We start from the raw sequence: 22,806 nt of genomic DNA on the forward strand, positions 1-22,806 counted from the left end.
GGACACCCAATGCATGTGCTGAGTTACTGACCTCTAGAGCAGGAGTATTCAATTACAAATTCAGTTGGGTCAGACATTTTCAGTGCTTGGTAAGAAGCTGGTAATGACAAATTTTAAACCAACACAAATGAATGTATTTAAAAACAAGTAATGTTTAGTCATTGTTTTCCCTTTTAAATTTGGACACATTGCATCAAAAAGTGCTTAAAAACAATAAAAAAAGCTATAATTGAACAGAATCTGAGGTAGCAGCAATACTTTTTTTTCCACTTTTAAAATAAAAAAATAAACATTTTTGGTATTATCTGACTTAGGCACATCTCAAAGTGCATAAAATGAAAAGAGTGCACAGTATTAGCAATAACATTTGTTTACCTTTTGAAATAAAATAAATATTTTGGTCATGTATGACCCAGACACGTCACAAAGATGCATTTAACAGAATAAAAAAGAGCTATCAATGCAATCAAAGCTATCAGTACACAAGGCCATAACAAGTGATAACAGTAACTAACACACATGAATACAACGTCTACTGCACACTGAGGGACTAGAGGTTTGTTTTCGATCACAACGTGTGTGATTAGCAGTGTCTCTTTTGTAAACAGAAAGGTGGAGGTACGCATATGTTGCGTTTGGATCAAGTTCAACATATTGTGATTGTATATAGACGCCGAGAGTGCTAGCGCTACATATTTTGTTTATTTGGGGGAAAAACATAACATTTAAAATATGAAGTTGACAACTCATCAAGTATAATAGTAATTATTTACCTTTACATAGTGCTTTACTCACCACTCAAAGAGCTTTACAAACTCCATGCAGGGAGAACCATTGCCGTGAACCACTGTCATCACACCACTGCATAATATTGTGCTTGATAGTTTAAAAGTACATATACAGAATTTTCAAAATCAAAGAATATTAACAGTAGGTTAATAATAAGCTCTGCATTCTACAAAAAAGTTGTTATGTAGCTTTGAAAAACAATCAGTACTTAATTTGATTGAGTTTTAAAGAAAATTACAAAAACTTTTTGCATTTTTTCATCAAATACAATCTTTCTAATTCGTTGTTTGCTTTGAGTGTCAATGTCTGATCATCGTCCTCTTAACAGCCAAGAATCCACAAGACTGAAGTGTGTTAGTGGGGAGCCAACCAATCGTATATAGAGAAGTGCTGTCACTTCTACTGACTGTGCTTGTCAGTAACGAGGCTCTCATTGGAGTAACAATTAGATTCAAAACTCACATTTGCACACACTTGATGAAACTGGAATACAACTAAGACTCAGCACACATTTGATTATAGAATAATTTAATATGTAGTTGGTGCCATGACCAGCTGTCACGGCTGAAGTACTGGTACAATGTACTCTCACAAAAAAAAAAAATCACTACTACCACCAATTCTAGACAAACAACAACACGCTGCATTGTGGGTTGAATTTTGTTCGGCTATGCTTAGTGTTGCATTCATGGTCTGTACTACTGTAGGAATATACAGTATGTAGGAATTTCTGAAGGCTCATGAAATGTGTTTTTCTTGGTTTTTCTCTGTGTTTTTGGCTGGGCTACTTGGAGGTTGCTGCTGGGCTGCATGTGGCCTGTGGGCTGCCATTTGAATAGGCTGGCTCTAGAGACTCCGGCCTTCTCTTACAATCAGTTTGAGTTACTCTCTACTTACCAGAATGCCTCTGGCTCTATCTTTTCTGATTTATGGCATGCTGTCTATGAAATTTGTTTTGTGGTTATGTATATTTTATCATTATTCTGACAATGCCATTCTATGCAGTTTTTTGGATGCTCATCTCCTTTTTGTGACAGTCTCTTCATGGGTCTGGCCATATTGTTTACAGTCGCTATATCTGTTGTTGGTCATGTGACAGGGGTTTTGTGATGTAATATGTCATTGAGCTCTTTCTATATAAGGTGGTGGACCACTAATGCAAAACATCCCAGCTTAAGATCAAAGGTACTCTGAAGAGGGTAAAGGACACAGGGTAAGCTTTTTCACTTTGATTGTTGGACTGCTATTTTGGTTTTGACCAGTGCTTATTTTGAAAATTATGAGGTGCCGAAGTTCACAGCTGTCCACACTCTGTAGCACAATTGTACAGGAGTTTTCACTCTCCTCAATCTTGTCTGATGTGTCTTTGTCCCCACTGCCTTGCTCCCATTCCTGTTATCTGTCATCCTTGATGTCAGCATCTACACTTGCTCTACTAGAACCAGTTTTCTTGTTTTATTTTATTATGCTTTTAACTAAACTGACCCCAGAAGATACTTCAATTTGAGCTACTTCTAGTGATTTGACACACTTTTTTTCCACATCAGCCAATCAAAACACAGATAGGAGTAACATTAACTAGTCTACTTTTATAAAGTTTAAATAAAGTTTGTGTAATAAACTTTGTTTATTTATACATTATAAAAACTTAAAAAAAAAAAAAAATTTATGTAGATTTTGAGGTACTAGAGTGTGTTTGATTATGGAGAGCAGAGGCTCAGAATCAGTGGTACTGTAACTAAGCTCTGTGCCCATATTTATCAAGCATATCAGAGTAAAAACACAGGCCTGATTGGCTCAGAAATATCAGATTGATGCAAATTTGGACCTACTGTTAGGGGTAGGAGTAGGATTAAAAGCTTTATCAATTTTCCTAATTTAGGAATTGACTCCTAACTTCGCTAGGAATTAGGAAAGCTCATGAGATGTCCTAATTGGCTAGGAGTTGCCAGGAGATGACATTCAGGCAGAGATCTGTATACACATCTTGGGAATGGCAGAATGTTTTGGAAAAGCTGGACAACAATGAACTCATAAAAAGATATCAATTTGATGGAGTTAGAATAATAGTCATGACAAATCTTTAAATAAAAGTGCAGCTAATGTTATGTTTTTTTAGCCACTGACAAAATGGAGCTTTGCAATTGTGATTATTTGAGCACGTTACTACCCACCATTTCTTGAATCTTGCACCAAACTTTAAACTCCCTTACAATGTGTGAAGTAATAAGCAGATGTATACATTTCCTCACCACTCTCCATGAGTTAATGCTACAGCAAGCTACGTTCATGCAAATCTGTGGTTCTCCTGTACTTGTTGGTGTGATTGATGGTACACATGTAAGGTTCATTGCCTCAAGTGTGGATGAGCACGCATATATGAATAACAAGTGATGTCACAGTATCAGCACCCAGGTGGTCATGGGTGCAAACTCTATTGTAGTAGCCAGTATATGTGTAGTGAACTGTTTTATTTTAACTGTTGTTTTATTTCATATGAAGGACCACTTTAGATGGAGCCATCTTGACATATGGTTTTCTGTATCAGGTGCTGAGTTTCATGGATCCTGTACAAAAAATAATTGTTGCATTTGCTAATTTTTAGAGAATTGTGTTTTTGTAATGCATTTTGCTTTTTAAATAAATAAATTTAAATATAAAAAGGACTGCATTAGTCATAAAATCAAGTAATGCCTTTGCTCCAGCACCCTCTTGCCAGCTGCACAATCCCTCACCATACTACTACATTAATGGAAGAAACCATAATAACAATCCATATACACTTAAAATGATCAAGTTTAAATATGCAAAACTTTAATGGCTAGTTAATCTTAGGCTGAGCTGTTATAGGAGTGAGCCGTTATTCATTTGAATAAATGAGAAAATCATTATCTGTAATGTATAATAGGGGCAGCATAATATAGGCCAGCACAGAAATGTCCTCACCGCAAAAGTTCAATATTCAATAAAAATGGTTATCCTTTAATTTAGCATAAGGTCAACACAATAACAGATTTTAACACAGACTGAAACTGGCGGCCAAGCAGGACGTTTAAAAGTAAAAGGAGATAATCATTTGTTTGCAGACCATATACTGAAGGTGAAAGTCCTCATCAGTTGATTTTATTTATTTCAACATGACTTATATTTATTGCAGGTTTTAGAATGATAATATGGCATTTCAAAAGGAATTAATTCAAATAATTAAATGTCACAGTGGAAAAAAAACAAACATCAGAATTTACTTACTAAGCCAGGTGAAGTAAGGTTACTCCTGGGCAAAAGAAAACTGCAGCCATCAGCACCATTTATTATTCTCCACAACAGCGATAATAAATACTGTTAGGCTGTGTAAAAAAAAAAAAGAGCAAACAATATAATGAAAAATGAAACGTATCAGCAGCATATATGTCAGATTGAAGGCAATGTCTTATTCATTTCATCACTCCTGGTTAGAGGTCATTTGCTGGTATTTTTATAGCAATCTGATTCAATATAAGTTTTACAGACTCTGTATATCCATATTAATCTTCATTTCTGTTTGGGAAAGAGTCTTTTATGTAAGGAAGAGCCATATTTAATACCACTCTGCTTTGTGTTTAACAAATGTTAACTATATCCCAATTCTAATGCTCATGCAGTTAAGTAAGCCGGGTGCTGGATTTCAATTTTCTGAGCTCAACAATTGCATCAATACTACACCTGTAACTAAGCAAAAAGAACATACAATTACTGAAGAAATGGCTATCTATAAATAAAACAGTCTCAAAGTTCTCTTATAATGTTTTTAAGTCTTAATCAAATTAATTTTGTAGTTCCTGATTACAAATCACAGTGTTCAGCTTTAATTGTAAGAATGTAATAAAAACAAGCTTTACTTGCTTTATATTGAAAATGAAAAATTACAAGCAAACAGCAAGATATAGAAAAAAAAGGAATTTTGAGTTTTAAAAAAATCTGCACAAAGGAATTCATTCTTAATTAAAACCTGTGAAATGTTCAGAAACATCAGACAGAGAAGACAAATGGTATTATTCATTTTGGTCAGACATCATTGACAGAGCTGCTGTAGAATATGCCAGGCACATTGCCCCTGCCTTTTTTACACTCTATTTCTATTATATACAATATTTTATTATGTTTTTTATTATGTCATGTATTTTTATTATGTTAAGTTATTGGGCAATGCTATGGATAAAGTGGATATTATATTATATTATATTATAGTATATCGAGTATTTAGTACAGAGCAGACTTCTTGCCTTCTACCTTGTATTAACTATAAACTTTTGTAGTGCTTACCTTTCAGTATTTTGAAAGATTTAAAGGTGGCAGCATGGATTCTATCTTTTTTTCTCAAAGAAATTCCTCCATCCAGTCTGCACAAAGAGACAAGCCTCCAATGGCCCAGCCTTTAAAACTAAAATGAATTCTGAAAAGCCTCAAGGGGCAAAGACAGGCAGCAACCATTTCAACTGGCTTAAGTTCCTCGTAACAGAATCTGAACTTTTGTAATTTCACAATTAATATTCCTAGCCACGGTCGCTGCAGACCTCTACAACTCCTCATTACCTTAGGCAGTCCACAAATGAATGCTAACTCAGTTTTGGCATGGAAAGCTGATTAGTAAAGTTGGCTTGTTTGGAACCTGTAGTATGTGTTTTCATGCAAATTGAAACAGCAGGTTACAGCTCATTGGTTTTGCTTGGTAACATGAACAAAAGCTGCGCCATATTATATTTCACCTAAATGAGAAGGTTTGGGGGGAAGGGAGATCCTGCTCAATTTTTTTCTTTTAATTACCTTATTTTATCACTATTTAGGCAAATGCCTACACTTGCAAGTGAGAAACAGGAAGCCAACTAAATGCCATGCAGCTGATGTTAATCTTGCCAAAAATAAAACAATTGTCATTACAGTCACCAGGAATTATTTTCACATAGGAAATCACTTTGTAGTTACAGAAAAAGGAAAAATAAATATTAGATTGTGGTTGTTAAACCATCAATCATATACTACTAGGAAACAGAAAGATAAAAAGAGAAAGAAAATTAAAAATCAACTTTCATAGTCCACAGCAAAGAATTTTGAAAGAATGACACATTTTTTCATTTCCATTCTTTTTTTTTGTTGGATGTCACTGATGTTTATGTAAAATCTAATCCATTGGAATTCAGGTTTTAAAACTTACGGGATGTTTGTTAGTGTTGGCATGACCTACAAATCCTGACGAGCTCCACAGTGTCTTGCTTGAATGACTACTGTCCAGTGGGTCGCATACCTATAATCTCAAAGTGCTTTGAGAAACTGGTAATGCCAGAGATTAAAAAGGCGATTGATATAACAGTGGACTCCCATCAACATGCTTATAGGAAGATCTACTCCACAGATGATGCCATGTCTCCTGTTATCTGGCTCTCACCCACCTGGAAGAAAGGACTCCTTCATCTGGTTGCTCTTCTTGGATTTTAGCTCTGCCTTAAACAGCATCATTTTCCTACTTGGAATAAGCTCAGTACTTTGCAACTGGATTTTGAATTTTCTGACAAACAGGGCCCAGTCAGTCAGAATCCACATCATCTTCTACCGTCATTCTCCACACTGGCTGGTTATGAGCCCCCTACTGTACGTATACTCTGATGACCTATGACTGCATATCTCATTTTCCAAACAATCACATAGTGAAATTTGCAGATAACACAGTGGTGGTAAGACTTGTCACTCATAAAGATGAGTCAGTATACAGGATGGAAGTGGCTAAGCTGGAGGCTTGGTGTAAAGATAACAACCTTAGTATTAATGTCAAGAAAACTAAGGAAATGATTGTGGACTTTTGGCAGACTGGTACTCTTCCTCCTCTCCCCCTTTACATCAATGAAGAAGAGGTTGAAATTGTCACCTGCTTCAACTACCTGGGGATGCATATTACAAATGACCTGTGTTAAAGCTACAATATAGCCTAGCCTTTCTGGTAAAGAAAGCCCAGCAACACCTCTACTTCTATTCTGACCTCCTTTTACAGGTGTGTGGTAAATAGCATCCTTACCTCCTGTATTACAGTGGGTTACAGCAGTTGCTCACCTGTAGACAGAAGAGCACTGCAGTGGAGTGTTAAGTCTCCTCAGCGGATCATCGGCAGCAGCCTACCCACTGTTGAGGACATTTACACCTGCAGGTGCAAAAGTAAAGCCTCCTCCATTATGGAAGATGTCACTTGCCCTGCACATGGACTGTATGCCCATCTCCTGTTGGGCAGAAGATTGCACCGCTACCTGGTTGAGGAACAGCTTCTTCTTGGATGCTATTAGTCTAATGAATACATCATCACTAAATCTAACTGTACACTCTGTGTGCCTTCTACTACATTTTGCATTTTAGTTTCAGTTGTCTTATGAACTAAACTATCTGCCTTTTTTACTTGCTGCTAATTACAGGGCATATTGCAATAATATTTTTAGCTATAGTTATCTTACTCTGTTTTATATATTAATGTTATTTCAATTATTGTGCTTACCTGTGATACTTTTATTACAAAGTTTATGGGGTTAAGGTGTTACTTATGGGGTACTTTTATTATTATAGGATCTTCATTTACATTGTTTAATTATGGGACCCAAGTACTTAATTATATTTCTGTCATATGGATGTTGGAATAACAATAAAAGATCCTTGATCTTGAAAGAGGGTGCTGAGTGTACTGCCCCCTTGGATCATAAGGGGTAGTTAAGCGATAGCAGCAGCCTATCAGTTCTCAGACTTTTTGTCAAGTTCTGGCATTTGTTTTTTGATAGTTTTAAATTTATCCTTTGTGTCAAAAAATAGTTAAGACAATATTTGAGAGATTTTGGAGTCCAAAGAATCTAATGATTACATTTGTTTACCTGTTGAGTGTGTTATTAATATTGTTAAAAGCAAATCGCATTCTCCAACAATGCCATTTTGCTTTTCTTGTAGGTGCAGCAATTGTTAGGCAGGACGGGTGAGGAGTGGAGGGTTGTTATGATATTAGTTTTGCTGTTTATTTTATATTCAATCTACTTGTATGGTCTTCTATCTAATTTGGGGTTTTGAAACCAAGGATTCTATTTTTGTTGTTATTTGTTCAATTTTCCTAATAGTTTAGGAGTTGTGCAATTTTGAATAATGTCTTTTTGGTACTTGTTACCAGGTTCTTGTACCACGTTTCTAGGGGCGTGGCCACAGAGGTCATGACCTGTTGCTTATTGTTAAGATGTGCTAAATGGCTGGTGGTTCTCTTCCTTATCCGATCTGCAGATTCCTAAAGAGTTTCAAAGAACGTTTACTATTTTTTCTTCTTGCTTGTGTTTTTAAATTTTGACTTTTTTAGCTTGAACTTTTTGACCTTTTTGAAACTTGAGGCTCAAGTTTCTGAACTTCCAGCTTTGACTATTTCTGTCTGCACACACATTTTCATCATATTTGATTACTGGTTACAATCTTTTTTCTTTACTTTTTCATCTCAACCTTCACTTTGTATATTTGGCTTACTTGGACTTGTTTTTGACTTTATTGCAATACCCCCTGACTATGATTTTTTGGTTTCACATCCTAAGCTCATTTTTCTCGAGTCTTGACTTTCCAGTTTTGACTTTGACTAATTTATATGTCTCTTTCTTTTCTCCTGATTTCATTCTTTATTCAAACTGCTGCCAGCTAATGCAGTTATTACCCTTTTTGCTGGAAAAATTAGTTTTCAATGTACTTTATGTCATTCCTATGTGACATTCCCTGTAAACAAAAATTGAAGGATGAACCCTTGCCTGCCAGTCTTTTCTTCTCACAGCTGCTCTTAGGGTAAGAAGCAGTAGGACAAAATGATAAAAACACTGTAATAGACACAGGAATTGGGATGCTGAAACTTTTCTACTCCGTTAATTTATTAACACACCACTGTCAAGCAAAAATCATAAATGTATACCAATCAAGAACTAGCACTGTCTTGAGGAGTGCTGCTGGTGTAGGGTCGAGCTCCAAGTGTCATAAACAGGAAGAAATGGGTAAGAAACTTAGTGAACAGATGCATGGATGGTTGGAAAACTTTGAAAAAAATGTCAGTTAATGCTTGCTTAAGTAAAGAAGTTTGACATCCACTTTATCAGTCCCCACCACATTTCACAAGATCTTATGTGCACTCATGGCTGTCCTCGATTGCAATATGGTTGTCCTCTTTTACGTATATTCAGGTTTAGTTAAACTATATGGAGTTACATCATCATTTGAAAAAAAATGAGAGTTACATTTAAGTTATAATATCATTGAAGTGCTATGGTGAAAGAAGCTTACTCATACAATTAAAAAAATCATCTTGCAGTCCATTTGGTTTTGATGGGTCATTCCACATTAATACCAAAAAAGATATTGTATGTACAGACAGCTAACTTGGTATACAGTGCAAAAAAGAATGAGAAACCAGAGATGTCAAAATTTTGAGATCCACCACAGAATTTCTTTTTATTAGCTGTAATAAGCTAATGGCATCTGTAATAAGAAAAAATAATCACCATTTTATAGTCACATTCTCATAAATGAGAACATATTGCTGGTGACATGGGGAAGAGAGACTAGAAAGGGAGGATAACAAGGAAGATGGCTAAGCTAGAATGTTCCATCAAAATACGTTCTCCAGTGTACGCATGGAATTGTTCCCCGTAATGAGTATGGTCTGCTTGTGCAAAGGAAAATCATGAAGTTTGATCCTCAACTAACCAAACAAAGCTGAAAGGGTGAGTTCTGTATTTTTGAATTCAAAGTTATTGTTTTTATAAATGTGGCATGCGTGCAATAGTCCTGCAAAATCTTGTTCTTAAAGGAATATTTCACCCATTCCACTCTTTTAATTTCCATTGCGTTGATTGTAGTGATAACTTAGAGAAAATTCTAGTCTCATGTTTTTACAGAGAATGGATATAACAAAGTTTCTGAATTAATTGCTTCAGAATTAAAACTTCCATGAAACAAAACTCAACGTACTATCTATGAGTATCATATTATTTGTGTTACAGATTTGAACTTGTCATTGGAGATCAGGCCATGTCTTTGCCGCACATGCAGTTTGAGGTCATTCCATATCACGCACTCAGACAGAGTAGATGGTACCTTCATCCACCTGCAAGTTTATTAAGGAATTGACATATTAGGAGCATCATTCTATCATTAAATTCATTCCAAAGGAATTAAGGAAGCTAAAGGAAATCCATGAGAAGTTGAACCTTTTGTATGGTAATGAAGCACCTTCATATTATAATTTGAAGATGACCCCAATTTGGGACATCCTGTGGAGGCTTCTACACAGGAAATGTGCCAAGAAGTGGAGGCTTTGATTATGGAAGATCATTATATTAAATAATGTTATAGTCCATGAACTTTGTGTTTCAGCGGGCACAGTCTCCACAATCTGTGTTTTGATGATGTCAAAAATGAGTTCCTAGAGTGTTCCCTGAATGCTGACACTGGATCAGAAAGCATGTCGACAGGAATTCAATTACAAGAGCTTGGGCCTTCATTGAAAAAAAATCCCACTGACTTTTTCTCACAGATTGTTACTGGGGATAAAACATGGGATCACCACTATGACTCCAAAACCAAACAAGAGGCCATACAATAGAAACATAAGGAATCTTCAGCCCCCAAGACAATTTTTCAGATACAGAGGGTTGGAAGTCATGCCACACAAGTCAATCATCACTGGAATAATCTATGCTTCGACCATGAAGTCACTACATGAGGCAATCAAATGGAAATGTTGTGGGAAACTGTCAGCAGGTATGTTGCTACTTCATACAATGCATCTTCTGCAAATCTCAGAATCAAAAGTTAGTATCAGGGAATGTGGCTTTATAGAACTTAACTGTACATCGTGCAGTCTAGACCTAGCCTTCTGTGAATAAACTTCTCAGCTTTTCTATTTTTAAGGCACTGTTGAGTGGATCAAATTTATTGATGTCCGACATATAGAATCTCTGCTTCTTGTCTGATGCCATTTCTTCTGGGGATGTTGATACTTATAGGGTGGGACCAGAAAGGGCAGAGTTTATGGACAGGGCTAGGCTGTCCTTACTGGGCAGTTTCTCAGCATTGTAGAGGAAGAAAAAGATGAGACATTTAGTATGGGCACCCACTTTCATCTGGGAGTCAGCAGAGTCTGGTGGGAGATTCTTATGTGCCCATGCATGACTGTAGTTAACAAGGAAAGTAGAAACTGGATACATATACTCACCTAAAACCCCAAACTGTTACATTTTTGTTAAGTTTAATGCAGTTCTTAAAAAATCTGCTTCTAAAAATAAATACAATACAAACAAAGCAATAGCTATTTGTTATGGATGGAAAGATAAAACAATTCACTTACTTCACTATCTTTGAGCACAAAATAATTATCTATCCTTCCATTTATTTTCTGTCTTGCTTATCCAGTTCTGGTTCAAGGGATGATGATGCTTATCTTGGCAGTACTGGGCACAAGGCGGGAAACTAATTATAACAAACTTAATTCCCTTTAGACCAGAGATGTCAGAGAATTACCAGAAAAAAGAAGAAACGAGTTTAAAAAATGAAATTTACCATCAAACACTGCAGCAAACTTAAAAAGGATTTTCAAATATGAGCTACTCTGGAATGAAAGAATGTGTTATTTTGCATTTAACCAAAGTTTGAAAGGAAACACATATGGGCAAAGATCTTAATTAAGAAGACATGTTTGTTCTAAGTATAAATGAGTGATATATTTCCATAATAAGACAGAAATACTGAGAGAAAGGAGTACCAGAGAAGTATATGAAGATTGACTATGATATGTAAGAACTAGTGAAAACTCAGGTTAAAAGCAGTGTTAGGGCAACGGAGAAGGTCCCAGTAAGAGTGGGTCTTCACCAGGAATCTTCTTTAAATCGCCTCTTTTATACCTCTTTGATCTGGTTATAGATGTGTTGAGTCATGGGATAAAAGGGCAGTCCTCCTGGTGCATGCTTTTTGCTCATGAAAATTGTGTTGTGTAGCATGAGAAAGGGGAAATGGAGAGGAAGATTGAAGAATAGAGAAGGGCTTTGAAGATTGAAAGGGTTGAAGGTAAATAGGAAGAAGACAGAATATATTTGAGGTTTAATGATGATCAGGATTCAAAAGTTAGCCTGCAGGGAGTGATTATTAAAAGAGTAGTGTGGCCTTTACAATGGAAGGACTGGGGGAGAGAACAGGCACAGAGTACTACCTTCCCTGAAGTGCTAGATGGCAGCCCCCCTGAGTTGCAGCGGTACCTCAGATTCCCACAGGACTGCATGGGAGTTGGAGTTTGGCACAGTCCTGTTGGGTTCTGTGAGTGCTAACCAGGTTGTGCTACAGGAGCTGCAGCGCCCTACTACGTTGGGATTCCGCCACACCAGGGAATACTTCTGGATCATGCTGTTGGGCCACCTGGAGTGCTCCTGGGTGCAACATAAAGAGGACCACCTCACTTTAAGGATCCAGAGTTGGGAGGAAGATGGATGAAGCTAGTTGGAGGAGGAGTGGAGATGGAAGAGAAAGAAAGAAATGCAAAAGGAGAAGAAAAGTGCTGTTTGCTGTAAACATTGTGCTTGTTACAATACAAAACAATACAATTTATTTTTGTATAGCCCACAATCACACAAGAAGTGCCACAATAGGCTTGAACAGGCCCTGCCTCTTGACAGCCCCCCAGCCTTGACTCTCTAAAAAGACAAGAAAAAACTCCCAAAAAAACCCGTGTAAGGAAAAAATGGAAGAAACCTTGGGAAAGGCAGTTCAGAGAGAGAATCCTTTCCAGGTAGGTTGGGCATGCAGTGGGTGTCAAAAAGAAGAGGGTCAATACAATACAATACAATACACAGAACAAATCCAACCATCCATTTTCTAACCCGCTGAATCCGAATACAGGGTCACGGGGTCTGCTGGAGCCAATCCCAGCCAACACAGGGCACAAGGCAGGAACCAATCCTGGGCAGGGTGCCAACCCACGGCAGGACACACACACACACACACACATCCACACACCAAGCACACACTAGGTCCAATTTAGAATCGCCAATCCACCTAACCTGCATGTCTTTGGATTGTGGGAGGAAACCGGAGCACCCGGAGGAAACCCACGCAGACACGGGGATAACATGCAAACTCCACGCAGGGAGGAGCCGGGAAGCGAACCCAGGTCTCCTAACTGCGAGGCAGCAGCACTACCACTGCGCCACCATGCCGCCGAGAACAAATCCTCAATACTCAATAAATCCTCAATAAAAATAAACATTTTAGAAGTACTGTTGTACTGTGCATTGGTAGGAAATGATTTGGGAAGTTTTTCCCATTGAAATAAAACCTGTCTGTGTTGCTGGACTTATGTGCCTTCCCTCTGTCTGTGTTTGGTTGGGGGTGGGGGCTGGTGCACCCCCTACAGGCCACAATAGATACATTTGAATATCTAAGATCAGAGGCAACCCAAAATGGAAAACTGGATGCAGTGATAACCCCTACAGTGCAATGTGGATGAAACAATTGGAAGAAGGTATCGGGGTATTGTGTGATCAAAGATTTAAGGCAAAGGTTAAAGGTCATAGCTGACCAAGAATGATATATGGAGCTGAGACATTGGCAGTAAAGACAGCACAGGAGAAGAATTTCAATGTGGCAGAACTGATGTGTGGAGTAACAAAAAAGGGCAGAATAAGAAATGAGACAATTGGAGGCCCAACAAAAGTGTGAGAAATACTGTATCTAAGCAACTACAGGAAAGCAGGTTGAAGTGGTATGGGCATGTGATGAGAACAGACAGTGAATATATGGTGTGGTCAATAATCAAGTGTTGATACAACAAAGAGGTTTGGGGGAGCCTCCCTTATGCTTGAGAATTGGCTGCAAATGCAAAAAGGTTGAGAAAAAATGGTCTTTACAAACAAGAGTCCAAAACAGAACTGAACAGATTAGAAAACACGACGGATATAAAGCTGAAAAGCAGGAAGAGGAGGGATCTTGGGACCGGAACTACAAATGAGGTCATTAGGAGGTGGGCTCTTCTGTTGGTATGGAAAAGATCTCACGTCTTCTGGGGTGGAACCGGAAGTGACATCTTCTGGGGTGGAACTGGAAGTGACAGGCATAATTTCCTACATTTAGTCTGCGGGGAGATAAGAGAATGGATTAATGCACTCTGCCACCCCTTCGTCTGACCGGGAATTACTTTCTTTTGAGCCCTTCAGCTCACTCCCATGTGCACATGTTTGACAGTGGGCAAAAGAGTGATGCGGATGGAAGTGCACAGGAGTAGAAAGTGAGGGAGGTCAAAATGGAGGTGGGTAGATAAAGTAAAAGAAGAGCTGAAGGAAAAGAGTCTTTTTGCAGACTTGTTTGGAGAAGGTTGATCAAGCACATCGACACAATATAGATGTGGGAAAAGATGGAATTGAGGAAGCAGGCAGCATCCAACTTGACTTAATGCACATTGACGTTCACTTCACTTGGCATGCATATCTATAATGCATCTACATGAACATATGCATTGAGACATGTGAGATTCAACATGAATAACTCATTCTAAGCAGTAGTAAGCTAGAATACAGAAAGTATGTAGTATTTGACTCATACAGAGTTACCAGACACACTGTACATAGTTACCAACCCAGTCAAACTCTTGTGTAAAGGAATAGAAGAGTTAGTTTTTTGCTTATTTTTGTCTCACAGGCAACATTTGAGTTTGGCTTACTAAATGCCACACTCAAGAAACCACAACTGACATATATGGTGCCAGATATGCTTACTTACCCATTAAATATGTCATGGAAAGGCGTAGATTTCTGAGTTATCAAACTCTAATTTAAAAGAATTTAGATTTAATTAAAAAAACATATACAGTGGAACCTCGGTTCACGACCATAATTCGTTCCAAAACTCTGGTCGTAAACCAAGTTGGTCGTGAACCAAAGCAATTTCCCCCATAGGATTGTATGTAAATACAATTAATCCGTTCCAGACCGTACGAACTATATGTAAATATATTTTTTTTAAAGATTTTTAAGCACAAATATAGTTAATTATATGATAGAATGCATATCTAATAGTAAACTAAATGTAAAAACATTGAATAACACCGAGAAAACCTTGAACAACAGAGAAAACTAACATTGCAAGAGTTCGCGCTATAGCCTTATGGCCTGATCGCTGTAAACACTTTTTCAATGAGTTTTAAGCACAGGGATAAAAATGAACATTTGAAAAATCCGTAATTTAATAAACCACCAAGAAAAGTAACATTGCCGCAATGCACGCTATGAACCGACTGCTGTAAACAGAACTGAAAACAAAAAACAAGCCTTTTCTACCTTATGCTTTCAGCCTTCCCTCTCTCGCTTGCTCGCTCACTCGCTCTCTCTCTTTTGTGTGTGCGCGTGTCTCTTTCGCGAGCCTGGAGCACCTGTGTGTGTGTGCCTCTGTCTTGCGCGCCTCTGTGTGTGTGTGTCTCGCGCTCTCTCTCTCTTGCTTGCTCGCTGCACAGGAAATGCACAGGGAGAGACTGAACATGTACAAACCGAAAGGGAAACTGGCTTGTTCGTATACCGAGTGTGTGGTTGTGAACCGAGGCAAAAGTTTGGTCGTAAACTGAGTTGTACGTGTACCGAGACGTTCGTGAACCGAGGTTCCACTGTAGTTAATGTGTCAGCGCTTCCAAGTTATTTTCTGGTTCACATATTGTTACTTCAGTACTTCTCATACTGCAAAAAAAAAAATTGTGTTTAATTATCCTGAAAAGGTTCAAACCCCTTTCATATTTACTCATAGCTCATACTCTGCAGTCCTAGAATAAGTCAAATAGTCTGGTTGGTACATTTATGCATCATCAGTCATGCTGCAGAAATAATGTGTATCTATTATATTCAGCAGATTATTCTATCACAAAAAACATTTGTGATCTGCTGTGTTACACATATTTTTTAACCAATGTACCATCAACATAAAGAAAAAAGGATAAACTTCAGTGCATCACAAAAGGTGGAACTGATCGAAAAAATAGAGAGTATCCATATAAAATACCTGTAAGGAATATCGTGTAAAGAAGTAAACTGTGCCAGATATTTATAAAACAAAAAAAGTTAGAAAATGTACATTAATACAGTGGTGTGAAAAACTATTTACCCCCTTCCTGATTTCTTATTTTTTTTGCATGTTTGTCACATAAAATGTTTCTGATGATCAAACACATTTAACCATTAGTCAAATATAACACAAGTAAACACAAAATGCAGTTTTTAAATGATGGTTTTTATTATTTAGGGAGAAAAAAAAATCCAAACCTACATTGCTCTGTGTGAAAAAGTAATTGCCCCCTTGTTAAAAAATAACCTAACTGTGGTGTATCACACCTGAGTACAATTTCCGTAGCCACCCCCAGGCCTGACTACTGCCACACCTGTTTCAATCAAGAAATCACTTAAATAGGAGCTGCCTGACACAGAGAAGTAGACCAAAAGCTAGACATCATACCAAGATCCAAAGAAATTCAGGAACAAATGAGAACAGAAGTAATTGAGATATATCAGTCTGGTAAAGGTTATAAAGCCATTTCTAAAGCTTTGGGACTCCAACGAACCACAGTGAGAGCCATTATCCACAAATGGCAAAAACATGGAACAGTGCTGAACCTTCCCAGGAGTGGCCGGCCGACCAAAATTACCCCAAGAGCGCAGAGACGACTCATCCGAGAGGTCACAAAAGACCCCAGGACAACGTCTAAAGAACTGCAGGCCTCACTAGCCTCAATTAAGGTCAGTGTTCACGACTCCACCATAAGAAAGAGACTGGGCAAAAACGGCCTGTATGGCAGATTTCCAAGACGCAAACCACTGTTAAGCAAAAAGAACATTAGGGCTCGTCTCAATTTTGCTAAGAAACATCTCGATGATTGCCAAGACTTTTGGGAAAATACCTTGTGGACTGATGAGACAAAAGTTGAACTTTTGGAAGGCAAATGTCCCGTTACATCTGGCGTAAAAGGAAAACAGCATTTCAGAAAAAGAACATCATACCAACAGTAAAATATGGTGATGGTAGTGTGATGGTTTGGGGTTGTTTTGCTGCTTCAGGACCTGGAAGGCTTGCTGTGATAGATGGAACCATGAATTCTACTGTCTACCAAAAAATCCTGAAGGAGAATGTCCGGCCATCTGTTCGTCAAGCAGAAGCGATCTTGGGTGCTGCAACAGGAAAATGACCCAAAACACACCAGCAAATCCACCTCTGAATGGCTGAAGAAAAACAAAATGAAGACTTTGGAGTGGCCTAGTCAAAGTCCTGACCTGAATCCAATTGAGATGCTATGGCATGACCTTAAAAAGGCGGTTCATGCTAGAAAACCCTCAAATAAAGCTGAATTACAACAATTCTGCAAAGATGAGTGGGCTAAAATTCCTCCAGAGCGCTGTAAAAGACTCATTGCAAGTTATCGCAAACACTTGATTGCAGTTATTGCTGCTAAGGGTGGCCCAACCAGTTATTAGGTTCAGGGGCAATTACTTTTCACACAGGGCCATGTAGGTTTGGATTTTTTCTCCTAAATAATAAAACCATCATTTAAAAACTGCATTTTGTGTTTACTTGTGTTATATTTGACTAATGGTTAAATGTGTTTGATGATCAGAAACATTTTGTGTGACAAACATGCAAAAGAATAAGAAATCAGAAAGGGGACAAATAGTTTTTCACACCACTGTATGTGATGTGGAGGCTCTATATAAGCCAAGAAGACATGAAAATGGCACAAGAATTTTCAAAGAAGATGCCAAGTTGAAATGATATGTGCAACAAAGCTATTGTGATGTTAATGTACAAGGGGTGGATTTAAGTCAAATCACATGAAAATTGTTTGATGATAAAAATGAAGTGATTCCTGTTCTAAGTACACTACTTCATTGTTTATTCTTGTTAATGGAGGGTGGGTAATTTATTATCCTTATTTTCTAATGTGACATATAAATACGGTCTATAAAGACATTTACTACACAATAAAACGCTACAGTCTGCAAGTAGGTGTGTGTGTTTGTGATTGTGTGTGTGTGTCTGGTCCCTCCAAGCAAACTGACTGGTCAGTTGGCTTTAGTATGATTGGTCAGTTTGGCTTTTGTAATGTAAGCAACAGAGGAAGGGCCAGGCAAGAGGGTTTGAAGCAAACAATGGGAAGTAAAGGTATAGGAGGCATGCCGAGAGTCGCCTTCAAAAATATGACATATTTGCAAGAATAGAAATGATGTGCTCACAACGGGTAATCAAAAGCAGACAGGAGGGGAGCAAGGTGTCTTCAAAGGACAGAGTCTGAGATGCAGGCTTTAAGTGAACACAGTCAAGAGAGGGAGCAGTGGGCAAGAGGCAAAGTGTGTCTGAAAGATGTACGAAGAAAGCTAAAGGTACCCGTAAGGCAAGAGATATCAAATATCAATACGTAAAAATGTATTCTATTATCTGTCTTTGATAGATAATGTGGCTAGTAAAGGCATAAAAAATGCACATTTTTTATTTAACAAACTTTCACTTCTTCCCCGGAAACACACAATGACACTATTATCAAAATGTAAAAATACAACAAAGAAGCAATAAAACAAAAAAGAAAATATGATATATGTGTTCCTGACACAACTGAATTCTTACCCAACTGAACTCTTGACTGTAAACTCAGTGAAACACCAGCAGCCCCCTGTGCTACTGCACTCCTGAGGTGTTAGTTACATTAAAATGGCTACACCTTGCCTGACCTGACCTTAAGTGGCAACCCAGTGTTTGCTTTGCCTTCAAGAGACTTTGAAATCTCCTGTATATCTTTCATCAGTAGCTGTTCCTAGACTCTCAGTAAGAACGGTCAGACATGCCTAGCCCCTGCTGGGCTGTTAGCCTTCAGGTTTCCAGAGAAAATGTTGATAATTTACTCCCAAGTCTCATTTCTTTCTTTCTCTTTATTCTTCTCTAGCACTAAGATGGTATTGTCTCACTCCTTGCTTCTGCCCTATGCTGCTCTTCCCTGCCTGTAATCCCCCTGTTGACTGCAGCACTGTCTTCAAATGTTATCAGTCATTTTCTGTGCAAATCATTGCTTTTGTCATTTTATAATCTCATAAGGCATGCTATTGGAGAAGTGAAGTGGCAAAATCCAGGGCTGAATATAGCATAATTAATAGGATAGGCTTAATCATACATCATGTTTTATTAGAACCAATCTATCAGACAGGCAGACTTTTACTGGTTACCAGCTGACAAATACCTTGCAGCATTGTGGCTTGATCTGGTTTGTTAATGTCAAACAGGAATTATGATTCATACGTGTTTGTAAAACACTCCACGGTAATGAGCATGAGTCACCTCAATGCATCCATTTTCAAATTTTTACAAGAATATTGACAACCATCAAGCTCACAAAAGAACTGTATGTCTCCTGTTTTTGCACTCTGTATGGTGTATCTGAATAGCAAAAATGTAATTTTCTATATCCAATTCACCTGTACAGATTTCGTCAAAGGATTGTTTTGTTGGCCCCTCTGTACAATGTTATTTAAAAAGATTTAGTATGCTCTCTTTTCTAGGTAGCTCAGGAAGAACATATTGTTTGAGTTTGTATGGTTAGAGAAATTAATTCTGATGAAAATTATTGAAAAGGTCAAAGGCAAGTAAAGGGAGAGAAAAAATGACTACAATGAAACAGAGGAAAACAATAGAGTGAAATCTCCTTTACAAGCTTGTCTGGTCAGCTGAGCAAATGGAAGTTGAGTTTTAGAGAAAGTATAGTAGTGAATTAGAAGAGGGGCTCAGTCCATTTCCACTTGTGAGCACATTTGGGCAAAATGGATTGGGTCCTCTTAAAAACAAAGCACGTTATTGCACCTTAACTTGTTTCACTTGTATCATTTCCCACTCCCGCTGCCCCACCATGGAAGGGATGTGGAATTAATAGACCCCTGCCAAGCTAACAAAATATTCTGCAAACCACTAATCTAGAATCTCTTTTATCTTGCATGTTTTGCTTCTTCTTCATTAGCACTGTGTTTAAAGACTACTGTATATTTAACAACTTTGTATATGTATATTGTGGAAAGCGTACCCCCAGACACAGACAGACCGACACCAGGATGTCCAAAACACACTTCTTTATTTTCTTTTTCACTACACCACAATGCCTTCAATGACCAACCCTCTCCTTTCTTTTCTTCTTCTTCCTTCTTTCTCTCTTTCTTGACCTCCTTCTTCCTCCTCCTCACAAGCTTTGTCTCCTTCCTCCCAACTCTGGCTCATTGTCTGGAAGGAGGCGGACCTTTTTATCATGACCCGGATGAGGCCCAGGTGCTCCCTTTGACGTCACTTCCTGGTGTGGCGGAAGTGTCAGGAAAGCATCTGGAAGCACTCCGGGTGTCCTCAGAATTACTTCCGGCAGCACTTCCTGGTGTGGTGGAAGTGCTGCCATCCAGGCTTCTCTCACTGACCGGGCGCCCCCTGGCGGTGACCACGTTCTCTCATGCAGGATGTCCCAGCTCTGTCCCTGTGACCCCCAAATAGTCCCGGGCGGCTGCCCTCTCGTGGCCGAGGAAAAGTATTGTCCAACTGGGGGACTATCCAGGCGTCCCGGCCGGGTAGTGTCCCCGGTCATCTGTGACAATATATACAATACATTATATATTATAATTTCAAATCATAAGTTTAGGTTTTGAAACATGGGCTTTCAGTTTAATATAAAATAACATGGTTACAAAATTAAAAACATAAGAAATGTTTTGGCACAAACATTCCAACACAACTCATTAATCGTTATTCACACAAAATTCTCCAATTTTCAAGCTGGGATTTGAAGGTTCCCAGAGTAGTACTATTGGCAATTTATTACATATACCTACAATTTCCTATAGTAAGAAAAACTATCTGTGCCCCTCTGTTCTAGTACTGGATGTGATTAAAAAGCAGCAGCTGCCCCCCACCATATTGATTCCTTGATATACTTTAAAAAACTTCCATCATGCCACCTCTTAATTTTTGTTAGCTTATCGTGAAATGTTCATCTTTTAAAATTTTCCTCATAGCTCATACCCTGGAGACAAAGAATAAACCTTATAGTGCCTTGATTGTTGACTTTGCCTTATGTTTTTACTTGTGAATGTTTTTTTTTTTTAACCCATGCTCATACAGTTGGTTTATTAATTATTTTTAAATGATTTAACATTAATTTTGTTTACATCAGGTTGTCGCCATTTTGACTTGCTGTTTCGTTCTGGCTTTTTCCATGGAGGGTGATCCCAGAAGTTACATTTATCATGTCATCTATTCCACATTACTAAGATCCAGTCAAAGGAACTGCAAGTTTGGCATATTTTGATTGGTAACTTTGCACATTTTTACAATAAACATGTCTTTACAGCTCTGAATTATGTTTTTATTGCATTGTAACACTTTTTCTTTTGATTCTTGGGTATCTAAGATTTCTTTTTTTGTAGCGTCATCTTCAAATGTAGCCCCAATCAGCTTGTTAGCAGCATTATCAATATCTAAATTATCCCATTTTTGTTATAACTGCATTCAGAAAGGAACCTTGCATCACAATCCACTGTTTTCTATATTTTAAGCATTAAGTAAACTGTACCTTGAATTCCACCTTTTCTGAATTTCATCGGTAGTCTCTCTTGTCGCACCCTAAATTCATCTCTTTTGAAAATGAAAGTATAGGGTGGTCCAGATCTAATTATGCAATTTTAATTACACTATAACTTATTAAGTTTATTACATAGAAAATCACCTGAAAAATCCCAGACCATCAAGAAGTGTGCGAACAGACAACATGAAGAATCGTCTTCGCGTCGAACTGGAATCGTCCCCGCATAAATCAAAGTCATCCAGACGATCTGGAGCTGCATAATTAGATCTGGACCACCCTGTACATATCATATGGATGAAATTTTTTTTGTTTGTTGTTTTGCATTTGCAGAGTTCATATGAGGAGCAAAGCCAGACCACAACATAAGGTATATAGGTAATTATGGTAATTTACATAATAAGAGAACTAAAATGTATGAAAAATGCTGCTTAACAGAATATATAAGCTACACAACAGCAAACATATAAAATGATGTAATTTAACCATTATATATTCTTGCACATTTTCTTTTTTCCTCCTGATTTCTTCATTATTATTTAGTTACTTTTTGCATTTTTTCATCCTGAGAGAACTTAATTTCATTGAAGTATCCTGGGCAGTCAATGCTTATGTTGTGATATATGTCTTTGACATCTTTTAATCTTCTCTAGGCAGTGACCCACCCCAGCCTGACTATGACGGCAGGATCAACAGCAAGTAACACAAATATTCACATTATCATTTTTTTAAACTTCTGGATAATACTTGTAAATAGAACTATACTTAAAATTTGTCATCTGGGTATGCTGAATAAGACTTGAAACAGACTTGACTTTGCTGTGTTGTTTATCACTTCTTCCTGACAACTTTTTTTTTTTTTTTAAATTTTATTAATTTTATTGCAATCATTCCATACAAATCAATCAATTTTAACAAAAAGTAGGATAGAGAGCAAGTCGACCCCCACTCCTGAGAGAGAGTGCAAGGCCAACGGAGTAAAACTTAAGGCTTGTAAACATACCTAAATTGATACATTTGATAAGCCAATAGAGATGAATGGAGAGAAAAAGAAATGCAGAAATAATTGCTTCCTCTGTGCTTTAAGAGCTTATTCTAAAATATTACTGATTAGATCCTGCCATGTTTTGAAAAATTTCTGTATAGATCCTCTAACTGAGTAATTGATTTTTTCCAATTTCAAATAGTATAAAACATCAGTTTCCCACTGACTTAAAAGAGGAGAGTTAGGATTTTTCCAGTTTAGCAAAATAAGTCTGCGTGCCAAAAGTGTAGTAAATGCAATCACAGTTTGTTTGTCTTTCTCCACTTTAAGCCCCTCTGGAAGAACCCCAAACACAGCTGTTAATGGGTTAGGAGGGATTGTGAGACGAAGGCTGTCT

General features: G+C 37.8%; 1 protein-coding gene across 2 annotated transcripts in view; it reads right to left on the bottom strand.

The window, feature by feature from the left end:
* The window catches only part of lnx1 (ligand of numb-protein X 1), a 279,852-nt gene extending 274,503 nt beyond the window's left edge, over positions 1-5,349 (bottom strand). For both annotated transcript variants that reach the window (XM_039751199.1, XM_039751196.1), the window contains exons 1-2: positions 5,092-5,349; positions 4,039-4,136 (exon numbers count right to left, since the gene is read on the bottom strand). The gene's annotated coding sequence lies outside the window, so the exon portion shown is untranslated. The remainder of the gene's footprint in view (positions 1-4,038; positions 4,137-5,091) is intronic.
* Positions 5,350-22,806: the final 17,457 nt, after the last annotated feature.

Source organism: Polypterus senegalus, chromosome 4, assembly GCF_016835505.1.
Source record: "Polypterus senegalus isolate Bchr_013 chromosome 4, ASM1683550v1, whole genome shotgun sequence".
NCBI lineage: Eukaryota > Metazoa > Chordata > Cladistia > Polypteriformes > Polypteridae > Polypterus > Polypterus senegalus.